Source organism: Camellia sinensis, chromosome 9 (assembly GCF_055761805.1).
Source record: "Camellia sinensis isolate YWXY chromosome 9, ASM5576180v1, whole genome shotgun sequence".
Classification (NCBI taxonomy): domain Eukaryota; kingdom Viridiplantae; phylum Streptophyta; class Magnoliopsida; order Ericales; family Theaceae; genus Camellia; species Camellia sinensis.
This window is the reverse complement of record NC_138969.1, coordinates 168,775,746-168,788,055: the sequence shown is the minus strand read 5'-3', so window position 1 is coordinate 168,788,055 and position 12,310 is coordinate 168,775,746. Positions and strand designations below refer to the sequence as shown.

Sequence of the window (12,310 nt, the reverse complement as noted above, 5' to 3'; positions counted from 1 at the left end):
AAAGGAAGAGAGAATAGGAGAAGGAAGATCGGCGTTGATGGCGGTCCCCTTTCCAGTAGATCTGGATTTGAGGATGAAAGGAAATTTTTTGTTGATGATGATCAACAAATTTTTTTTTTTTTTTATGTCGACCCAGATCTTGTTGATGTTGATGAACAAAAAAAAAATTTGTTCAGAAAAAAATTTGTTGATATTGATCAACAAATTTTATTTATTTATTTATTTTTTGGTTGATGTTAATGAACCCAGCAGCGCAGAAAAAAAAAAAAAAACAATTTTCTGAGGTTATGTTGATGAAGAAAACAATTTTGGGTTGAAGAAAATTCTGAACAATTTTCTGAAAACAATTTGCAGAAAATTTGCAAAAAAATTGTTCTCTGAACAATTTGCAGAAAATTTGTTCTCTCAAAACAATTTTCATTTTGTTCAGAAAATTGTTCAGAAAAAAGGTTTACCAAATGATGAAGAAAATTGTTCAGAAAATTTTTTGAAAAAAATTGTTCAGAAAAAATTGTTGATGAAGAAAATTGTTCAGAAGAAGAAAACAATTTTCATTTTGTTGATGTTGATGTTGATGTTGATGAACAGACCCAAGGGTATGGGTTGGTGGCGAAGAGGTTTACCAAATGATTTGATAGGTACTAAGAGGTTATGTTGATGAACCCAGCTCCTTATGTTGATGATCGGCGTTAATGTTGATGAACCCAGCTCCTCCTCCTTCTTCTTCTTCTTCTCCTTCTTCTTCTACGTCATCTTTAGAAAAACGCGAAGAAGAAAAAAAAAATATATATATACCAAAACGACGTCGTTTTGGTATCGAGCCACTCTCGAGCCACGCTCTTTCGAGCTACGAATCGGAACTGTTTAGAACCTGTTCTGCTGTTCTTTTGGGGGTTTCAAATCCCTTTGCAACTTTTTTTAGAACATCACCATCAACATGGTCCAGCCTTGTGGAGGACCCACTTCATCAATTTGATTTACAAATAAAGTCCATTGTCTCTTCAAGTTCGTTTGATTTTTTCCCCAGATTGTCTAGGTTTTCTTTGGAATTTTTTTCCTATATTTGCATCTTTTTTTCCCCATATGTTTCAATTTGCATATTGGGTTGTGATATATTAGTCTTAGTTTTTAATATTATTAAAACTATATTTGTATCTCATGAGTTTTGTGATAAGAGTGCCTTCAACAAATTTAATTGGACTTCGAATTTAACTGCAACATTTATTTGGTACCTATTTATGTATTTGTGTTTAAGGTATCTATTCCTTTGAGTTATTAAACATTTTCCCCTTTTGTAGCAGATGTTGGACTACATTGTTCACAAACAGGGGCCCATGAGGAGTTGGGCTGCAAATGAATTAAGTTATTCACAAACAGGCTCGGCTCGATTCGATTTGTTAAAGGTTCGTCTTGGCTCGTTTAAACGAATCAAATTCGAACTCAAATTTGGCTTATAAAAATCGGTTTGTTTATTTTTATTAAAATTATATAATAAATATATTAAATAATATGAATAATATTTTTTATTAAATAATATTTAAAAAAATCTTATCCAATTGAGTCAAGCTAAACTCAAATTTTATTAATATTAACTAATTAAGTCAAATTCAAATCTAATTAACTATCACGCCGAATTCAAGCTTAATAAATAAACATTTGGTTAGAGTTTTCCAAAAATTCTTTTCAGAAAATTATACTTTCTTATTTTCTATATTTTTTTATTTTTACTGAATTTTTTTAATATTTTAAGCAATTTTTTTTTACTTTTTAGACATACCTAACATAAATATACCTAAAAAGTAAAAAAATTGTGAAAGAAATCTTTTAAAAATTCACTAAGGTCAAGTTTGGCAACACCAAAATAATCCATCTTTTTATCTTTTTTTCATCACATCACTTCTCTACTTTTCTACACATCTTTTCGTAAAAAGACAAAAAGTGCACTTATTTAGGTCATCCCAAACAACCCCTAAATACCAACAATACAAAAAAATACGAGAATTCAAAACATTTTTTATATTTTTATGTATATTAATTTTTTAAAATATTTTTTCACAAATTTTATACTTTTTAGATACATCTAAATAAGGTGCATCTAAAAAAATAAAAAAAATATTTAAAATTTTAAAAATATTTACTAAAAATAAAAAAACACAAAAACTAAAAAATTTAATTCTTAAAAATTTTAATCCAAAAAATTCAAACCAAACAATCGAATTCGAGATCAGCCTATCTCCATTCGGCTCTACTCGTTTCACGTCTCCTTGTGCTACAATATTTGGGACTACATCCTTTTTGTGAGTGGGAGAGAGCCACGCACGTCTCAGAAAATATTTTCTGAATGTATTCTCTCAGAATTCTCTGTTTGTTCTTATCTCAAACTCTCACAGTCCAATGGCAATCGACGATGTCGAATAGCTCTCCCGCCGGACCACCATCATCACTGGTAACAAAACTTCTATTTCTCTCTCTCTCTATTTTTTGAAATCTGGTTATTTGATCTGAGTGATATAGTTTTGAATTCAGTTCTGAAATGGTTTGATTTCTAAATATGTCTTCTATCTATTGTTGAAATGGGTCTCTGAAATGATCTTGAATTATTTTTTGAAATGGGTTTCGAATGGTCATTCCTTATTCTCTCCTACGGAATAATTATTCCCTTACAATGGTGAGGGGTAATTAAGTAGAAATGAGGGTTTTTATGTTTCTGCTTTTCTTTCAATTTTTTTTTTTCCTCTTGTCCTTGGTAGGGTTATTTGATTATTTGTGAGTTTTGTAGACAAATCTAATTAATTTTGCCTTTTGACCAAAGTTGCAATAAGTAATTTGTTAATACTTTTCATCTCTACTTGTTTTGATCTCTATATATGTATGCAATTAATTCCTTTTCTTTTTTACTTCAAATGGTATAGTTATAATTTTTTAGGGTTTTCAAATTTGTTGATTTTGAGTTTGTGTTGATTTTTGTTTCCTGGTTTTTTTCTGTTTAAATAATGTCTTGCTTCTTCTTCAGGTTTGATTTTCTTTCTTGCCTTGCTCTTGCTGATTGTTTTCATTTCAGTTGATTTTTTTTCTCTCCTATTTTTCGCTGAAAAATGTTTGAGGGCCACAATTTTTGTGGCTCAAATGGCTCGAAATTGTCAAAACGACGTCGTTTTGGCAATTTCGAAGTTGTTTTGTACTCAAAACGACATCGTTTTGGCAATTTCGAGCCATTTGAGCTACAAAAATTGTGGCCCTCTACCATTGCTATTTTTTGCTATATTTTAGTACCGAAAAATGATCCGTTGCTTGAATTTGTTGGCTCGAAATTGGCCCGAATACCCAAAACGACGTCGTTTTGGGTTTTTTTTTTTTTCCTTTTCTTTCTTTCTCTGTGCGTTCAAATACAGAGGAAGAGACGAGGGGGGAAAGAAGAGAAGAGGAAGAGAGAAGAGGAGAAGGAAGATCGGCGTTGATGGCGGTCTCTCTCTCGGTGATGGCGGTCGGTGATCGGCGGTGATGGCGATCCCCTTTCCAGTAGATCTGCATTTGAGGATGAAAGGAAATTTTTTGTTGATGATGATCAACAAATTTTTTTTTTTTTTTTTATGTCGACCCAAATCTTGTTGATGTTGATGAACAAAAAAAAAATTTGTTTAGAAAAAAATTTGTTGATATTGATCAACAAATTTTATTTATTTATTTATTTTTTTTGGTTGATGTTAATGAACCCAGCAACGTAGAAAAAAAAAAAACAATTTTCTGAGGTTATGTTGATGAAGAAAACAATTTTGGGTTGAAGAAAATTCTGAACAATTTTCTGAAAACAATTTGCAAAAAATTTGCAAAAAAATTGTTCTCTGAACAATTTGCAGAAAATTTGTTCTCTGAAAACAATTTTCATTTTGTTCAGAAAATTGTTCAGAAAAAAGGTTTACCAAATGATGAAGAAAATTGTTCAGAAAATTTTTTGGAAAAAATTGTTCAGAAAAAATTGTTGATGAAGAAAATTGTTCAGAAGAAGAAGAAAACAATTTTCATTTTGTTGATGTTGATGTTGATGAACACACCCAAGGGTATGGGTTGGTGGCGAAGAGGTTTACCAAATGATTTGATAGGTACTAAGAGGTTATGTTGATGAACCCAGCTCCTTATGTTGATGATCGGCGTTAATGTTGATGAACCCAGCTCCTCCTTCTTCTTCTTCTTCTTCTTCTTCTTCTACGTCATCTTTAGAAAAACGCGAAGAAGAAAAATATATATATATATATATATACCAAAACGACGTCGTTTTGGTATCGAGCCACTCTCGAGCCACGCTCTTTCGAGCTACGAATCGGAACTGTTTAGAACCTGTTCTGCTGTTCTTTTGGGGGTTTCAAATCCCTTTGCAACTTTTTTTAGAACATCACCATCAACATGGTCCAGCCTTGTGGAGGACCCACTTCATCAGTTTGATTTACAAATAAAGTCCATTGTCTCTTCAAGTTCGTTTGATTTTTTCCCCAGATTGTCTAGGTTTTCTTTGGAATTTTTTTCATATATTTGCATCTTTTTTTCCCCATATGTTTCAATTTGCATATTGGGTTGTGATATATCTGTCTTAGTTTTTAATATTATTAAAACTATATTTGTATCTCATGAGTTTTGTGATAAGAGTGCCTTCAACAAATTTAATTGGACTTCGAATTTAACTGCAACATTTATTTGGTACCTATTTATGTATTTGTGTTTAAGGTATCTATTCCTTTGAGTTATTAAACATTTTCCCCTTTTGTAGCAGATGTTGGACTACATTGTTCCTCAAGGTGGGAAATTTTGGTAAATTATTTATTAGAAAAATCTGATGAGATGCAGAAATTGGTAAATTATGCTTCTAGATTTTATTTTATTATTTTAAAAGTATTTTGATGCAGTTGTTTCTGAAAATGAGGTATTTCTTTATTTTGGTGATAATCACAAAGTTTATTTGTTTCTTCCCCCTATTTTTTAAGTTTTCGGTTATATTTTGTGCAAGCATCCATGCATTTAATTATGCATCAGGTTACACGCACTCCTTTTATTTTTTAATTGGGTTGCTATATCTGAACTCTTTCTTGTGCTAACCAATTAAGTTTTTGATACATTCATGCATTTGTGTTGTGGTGATACTTTTTTGTTGGTTTTTGCTCAAATTTTATTAGAACAAAATTTAGAATTGTATTTTCTTCTTCCTCATCTTTTCTTTTTCTTTTCTTTTTTTTTCTCTTCTTTTCCTGAGGTGTTCACATGGTCTTCAAAAACAAATTGACAAGGAGGTGACCATGGCAGAAAATATAAACATAAAATTTCTTTAAATAGATTAGATAAAATAATAGGAAAAAAAAAAGGCATATAAGATTAGAAGAAATTGCAATGGAGCTACAACTCATCTAAAACTAAACCATAAATATGTTATGGTTTAGGGTAGTAATATATAGTTTTAAATCTCATGGAACCAAATGAATTTTGGCTGTTAAACGACTTTAACAATCATAGTCCATCCTAAAAATAGCCATTGGTTCTCCAAAGTAGATTGATTCAAATAATATATGAGCACAAATTACTTGCAATAAAAAGTTAAATTGTTAAATGATTTACTTATATTTTGAAACCATCTTAATTTTAAATAATTTATATCGACATGCGAACTGTGCAGCGATCATAGAAGTTTAGAATTCCTCAAGGTAATGGTATGCACTTCAGCATCAAAGTATAAAAATGTCTATTTTCAGTCATACTTGCTCAGTATTTAGTTAATTTACCTTTACAGTAATTGGATTTACAAAAAGTCCATAGGTTGTTGATTTATGAATTTAGTCTTTACAAGCTTTTGATTCAAATATCAAGTTTAAAAGCATTTATCATCTTATTGAATATCCATTCACATTTTAGTTTTGCATACCCAACTAATCAAACACAATTTCTCGTGAGTTAAATCATCTCATCTTGTCTCACACATTTAGTAGAAATATTTCAGATGTGGGGAGAACAAAGTTTTCACTCGTCTGAGCTCATCATTTTCCATCTGTTAGCCTATTAAATAAAATATTGGATTTAGACACCTGCTTATTGTAACTGCAATTTAGTTACACTTTATCCTTCCCCCTGTTGGAAATTGTGCTTTGTTATGTGTTACTTATAGGGAATCTTAGTCTTAGGTCTATATAGACTTTGTTACTCTTTCATTGTTTTTCCTTGGCTTTTCATTTTTTGCATTTTTGCTATCTTATATAGGCCAATCCACTTCATTTTACTTTGATTTAGCTATTGAAATTATGAAAGTGATGCTGTTTTGAGTTTAGGGCAACTTTCAATCCTTGGATGAATAGGTGCTGACAAAGTCAATTCCACCTTGTAATACATCAAAGAGAAGATTTCTATCTGAAGAAGTAAGTCAGCTCTGAGGTTTTCACAGGAGACATCTCTTCAAGTTCACCCCATTTCTCTCTCGCTCGGTCATTAAACCACCATCATCACAACATTCGAAATGGTTTGATCTCTTTTCTGAGTGAAATGCTTCCTGTTTTCTGAAATGGCTTTATGAAGAATGCTCTCATGCTTTGTGAATCCAAGTGCTTTCATGCCTAATATGCACCCTATGAATATCAAGCATGAGTACTCTACTTTGATAAAAAGAGATCTTCTCAAATGGTTTTAAAGTGGGTTTATACAAAATTAGACGGGTCGCTTTATTTCAAATGGTTTCTGTGGGTTTCTGTAAAATGGGTTTGAGGGTTTTCTAATAGATGAAAATGCATGAGATGAGGGGGAACCATTTGTCATCAGGATTTTAAAGCTCACTTTTTATCATTTGTCTTTCTCCTTTTCTTTTCTCTCAACAAATCGCTAATCAAATTGAAGAACCAAACATATCCTTTAGGGTTCTAAAATTTGTGGCAAAGGACCGTCCAACTTTCATTCATCTCATGGTTGCCTTGTAAATCTCCTCTTTATACATATATATATATATATATATGTTTGCTACTTGGATACCAATTGAATTGCAGGAGTTTGAAAATTGATGATAAGAAGTGTTCTCTTTAGTTATTGATTGGTTGTCCTTTTCATTTTTCGTTCCTATTTGAGAATGGAAATGAAGAACCATATTTACCTCTCAATCTTACAACTACTAAACGTTTGATTCTCCACTTCTTGTTTCGTTTTTGTTCTTTTAACCATACCCTGCTGTGCCATTGGCTAAGTGAATTTATACCGAATAACAAAGGAAGCACGTTAAAGTGCAGCTTCATTTCATTGAAAATATTTTGTTGGCAATTCTTTTGAGACCAACTAAAAGGCCAAACTCTTTGTATGGCCCAAGTTGCACATAAAAATCGGTCCTTAATGCCTGAGACTTAATTCTTACAACTGAATCATGCAATCATATTGAATTTGACCGAACTAATTTATTATTTTCCAAGTGGTTTTCTATTAAAATGAATTGAATAGTTATGCTTTTTTTTTTTGTCGTCGGGGGGGGGGGGGGGGGGGGGGGGGGGGGGTATATTTTCTACATTGGTTATGAAATCAGTGCCACTTCATGTCTGTTGCTGCCTATATTTACCAATTCACAAAATAAATCATATTTGGTCCTCTTATACTCAACTTATATACTGTCCTGCACAGATTGACAATTGGTAATGGCTTAACTTTTTAGTTTTGAGTTTTGACTCTCTTCCTCGTTCTTTGTTTTATAATTTTGAAAATTTTAATGTCTTTGCTGAATGTCATTTATTAGGTAATGATGTTCAAGAAAAAGGGATTGCCTAATAAAATCCAAGTCCAAAGACAGTTAGGCATTAGTTGCTAATAATACTGCCTGAAGTTTTCTAATCAAGACATAGTTGTGATCTTAACTCATGAGCACACATTTACATCTCCAGGTGTGTTCCAAAAGGCCTTTGGTCGACTAGAAGGACAATGTACCGTCCTGTCTTTGTACTAATGCATGGTTGCAATGAAGCTAAAATGCTTGATATTGTCAAATTGACAAGTAATTTACCTTTCACTTGATATGTTTAGAATTTTCTAAGTAAATATCAAGGCCCATGTTTGTTTGGTGGACATGATCTTGAGAGTGTATTAATAATCCAACAAAATGCATAATCTGATGTTTGGCTAAGAAAATTGGGATCCGAACTAATAGTTTATCCGGACATAGTATTCCCATAACAGAAGATGTTTAGACTAAGAAAGTGTTCAAATTAATTAGTTAAATTGAAAATTTGATAGATTTCTCAATCCCTCATAATTCTGAAACAATCCAAACATTGGGATGGAATACACAATCCAAAGAGATTTATAAAATGCTAATATCAATTAAACCGCCCAATCAAACATAACCTAAAAGTTTTTATTAGATTATTAAACATTTTGTATTATATTGTTAAGGTTTTAGTACTGAACCATAATATTAGTAGAGATAAGAACATGCATCACTTCTTTCATGTTGAAGTGAGTACTAACCAACATCAAATGGGATAGGTAATGTGATCACTAAAACTGGAACCTCTTGTTGGCTTCCTTCTGCTAGCATGTATGACCAAAAATGGATTTTTTTCTCCTGTTCACATGGCTGTATCTTAATCTTCTTAGCTTATATTTTATTAATGCCAATATCTCATACGCATATCAAAAGTGGCCATTATTGCAGGTGGAAACATTTGGCGCAATAGCAGAAACTGAAAAAAATTGCTTGCATTCTTAACAAGTATGAAGTGCTCCTTTTCTTTTCTTTTCCTGTTTATTGTTATGTATCCTTGTTTAATGGTTAGGTTTTGGTAGGAATAAAATGACCATTGGATGAAATTTTAAATTTGAAGGTTTTCTAGGATTGCTGTCTACACACACAGATCTCTTCAAGAAAAACCAATCCACAAGAAAAACAAATTCAAGAGATTTTGGTACTGATACTTGAAAAGAAATGGAAAAAGCTTGAAGGTGATAATGTTGTGGATGAGCCATCTATTGATGTACCATCATTGTTTATAACTAAACTTGTTTATGATTTCTTGTTTAATTTTGAAGATCTAAAATATCTGCATCCCTATTTTGAAGGATTTCTAGTTCTTGACCTCTATTATGTGCAATGTTATAGCCTCTATTTTATTTATACATTTTGATCTATATTATGAATTTCACAAGGTTTGTAATCACATTTCCAAATTACACATAACATCAATTCATGGGCACGTGCTATATCACGTTGCCCATGCACCTAGTATATATATAAACCCCATTGTAAAGCCAAATTAGAAAATTAGATGATGCAGTCCATTGTAATGACCGGAGACAATCTTAATTCCATTTAAAACTTTTAAATTTGAAAAAATTGCACTAATGACCCCCCCCCCCCCCCCCCCAAAAAAAAAAAAAAAATTTCAAATTAACAACCATAATTTTATGTGATAAAAAACCTGTATTTCAAAAAAAGAAATTTGATTTAGCCATGATTCTATGTTTTTGTCTTTGAATTGAAAAATAAAATAAAAAATTAAAAAAAAATATGTTAGCCTTTTATATAATTTTCACAAATCAAGTCAAGCTCACATTAAGATTTCTCAAGCGCTATTGCTTTTGTTCTGTTTGTTTGTTTGTTTGTTTTTGTTTTGTTTTTTTTTTTTTTTTTTTTTTGAGCAAAAACGGTCCTCAATACCTATAAATCTTCTACACTTTTTTAATGCACTACAATGTCCTAAAGCATCAACACTTTTTCGAAATATTGATTAGTGAAAATGAGTAGCAGTTATAAGTAAATAAGTTTAGTCAATAGAACCGGACCATAAGTTCTCAATAAATAAATAAATAAATAAATGAATATTGAAGTAAATAAGTTCTCAAAAAAACAAAATGAATATTGAAGTAAATAAGTTCTCAAAATAAATAAATATATAATATTGAAGTAAATAAGTATGGTCAATAAGACTTGCAAGTTATAGATCATTTTGTTCATTAAACCTTGAATTAAAGACCAAATTAGGTGTATATGGGCCAAATCCAGCCCAAAGCTCGTAGGTTTATTTTTTAGGTATTTTTACTGGTATGTCCTGCTTTTTATAGTTATTATCCTTTTAGTCTTGAAGATTGGTCTTATGCACCAATAAGTCCTGGAGCTTTATTTTTTGTACTGTTTTACCCTTGTTTTGTTTGCCCCCGTTTTTGCTGCGTTTTCCGTTTGTTTTTTGCCATCAAAATACTATGATGTGAGTTTGGGTTTGGGTTTTTAGTTCATATCTCTCTCTCTCTCTCTCTAGTGGTATGGCCATGGCCATTTACCCACCACCACTACCACCGTCGTCTGTCATTGACCACCACTACCTTTACCGGCTACTACCACCACCATCGTTCGCCAACCATCTCCACCGTTGTCGATCTGTACTTCACTAGCTTCGATTTACCGCCACTATATACCAACCATCTTCGCTATCGCCAATTTACGCTATGTCATTACTGATCTATACTCTGTCCTAGATCTATATTGATCTAGTTGTTTCTACTGTGAAATCAACTTCAAACGACTACAAGCAACATTGATTCTCCAAATCTCGCCTCTCTCCTCCTCCTTCCCTCTCTCTTTCTTTCTCTCAAACCAAATCTGTTGTAAACAAGGGTTTAATAAATCAGTGTTAAATTTATCATTGATATATGTCTTTGAATCTTGTGTTGATTTATTACAATGATGATATTTTCTTTTCGTTATCAATGAATGTGTCTATCAGTGATAAATTTATCATTGAATATGTCTTTGAATCTTTGTGTTGATTTGTGACGATTATGACGAGATTTTTTAACAAATAGTAAGTGAGAAATTTATGTGAATGTGTCTATTAGTGATAAATTTATCACTAAATATGTCTTTGAATCTTTGTGCTGATTTGTAACAATGATGACGAGATTTTTTTTTTATAATTTTTTAACAATCAATCAATGAGAAATTTATTAGTGAATGTGTCTATCAGTGATAAATTTAACATTGAATGTCTTTGAATGTTGTATTGATTTGTGACAATGATTACGGGATTTTCTTTTTATAATTTTTTAACAGTCAATGATAAATTTATTACTGAATATTTCTTTGAATCTTATGTTGATTTGTGACGATGATGATGAGATTTTGTAATTTTTAACAACAGACAGTGGTTAAATTTATCACTGAATGTGTCAATTATAAATTTTTTTTACTAGATTTGTCTTTGATTCTTTGTGTTAATCTAGGGATGTGTAGAATTCTTTTCTGGTAAAGATTCCTCATCTCTCTCCTTCATTTTCTTCATCCTTATTCTTCTCTTTTTCTCTTGTTGCCACCTTGTTTGAGGAGGTACTGGTAGTATTGACATGGTGGAAATGGAAAATGGCCACACAAAAAAATATTGTCAAAGTTCAGAGGTAGTTGCTGGAGGTTAGTAATGGCTGCTAGCAGTCAAAGATGAAGGCCAAAGGAGTCATTGGAGGGTGATGATGGTCACCAGCAGTCAGAAGTGGTCTTCGGTGGTCGGTTAAGAGAGAGAGAGAGAGAGATTCGAACAATTCTGACAGAGAGAGACAATAAAACTGTTGAGTGATTTCTTTGTTTGGACTGAATGTTAAGGGTAAAATAGGAAGAAGTGCTAAATCTTTTTGAGTTAGGACCTCAGAGGAATTAAGTTCGGTATAAAGGATCGGCCCGTAACTCCCCTTATTTTTTAAGCTTGTAGGTAGAGCATGGACCTTAAGAATCTATGATGAATTAGCCCAAGCCCGGGCTGTTGATTAAAAAAACCCCAAGAGTTTGAGACTAGACCGGGCTTAGGCTTTAAAATTTTTTAAGGTAAGCACGGCCCATTGCCAAGACAGTGATAACAGAATCTGTAGTTTATCCACGGCCCAACAGCACCTTGGATAGAATCCTCTCAAATGTCATATAAATTTTTTTTAGTAACTTTTCAAACACCTTGACTTATAGGAGCGTAAAAATCGCTCACAGCCCGTGGACGGCTCGAAGCCCGCCCGTAGCATAGGGTGGGCCAGGCCCGTTTGGGTCCAACCCCATCCCGAGACCCTGAACTTGGGCCATCATTTTGAAGACCAGCCTGTGGCCTAATCGGCTCGTTTAAAGCCCACTCAAGGCCGGGCTCAAGGCTCGGCCCCTCGACTCACCCGAGGCCCAGTGTTTTTCTAGTTTAAAATAATAAAATTTTGGTAGAAAAAATTTAAAAAAACAAAAAGAGATAGTCAGGCCTACCTAAGCTCGACCCAAGCCCGAGGCCAGACCTAGGCCCACCAGGCCGCCCAGAGGCCCAACCCTCCGGCCCGCCCAAGACCCGAATAC

At 32.7% G+C, this 12,310-nt stretch overlaps 1 long non-coding RNA gene across 2 annotated transcripts; it reads left to right on the top strand.

Moving 5' to 3' along the window:
* Positions 1-2,239: 2,239 nt before the first annotated feature.
* Positions 2,240-9,062, top strand: LOC114303441 (uncharacterized). 2 transcript variants are annotated; one of them, XR_014340571.1, is made up of 4 exons: positions 2,240-2,446; positions 6,306-6,493; positions 8,642-8,713; positions 8,826-9,062. It is a non-coding gene; the product is annotated as an uncharacterized LOC114303441 (long non-coding RNA). The 2 variants fall into 2 exon arrangements; XR_014340570.1 differs by having other exon boundaries at positions 2,243-2,446; positions 8,657-8,713.
* Positions 9,063-12,310: the final 3,248 nt, after the last annotated feature.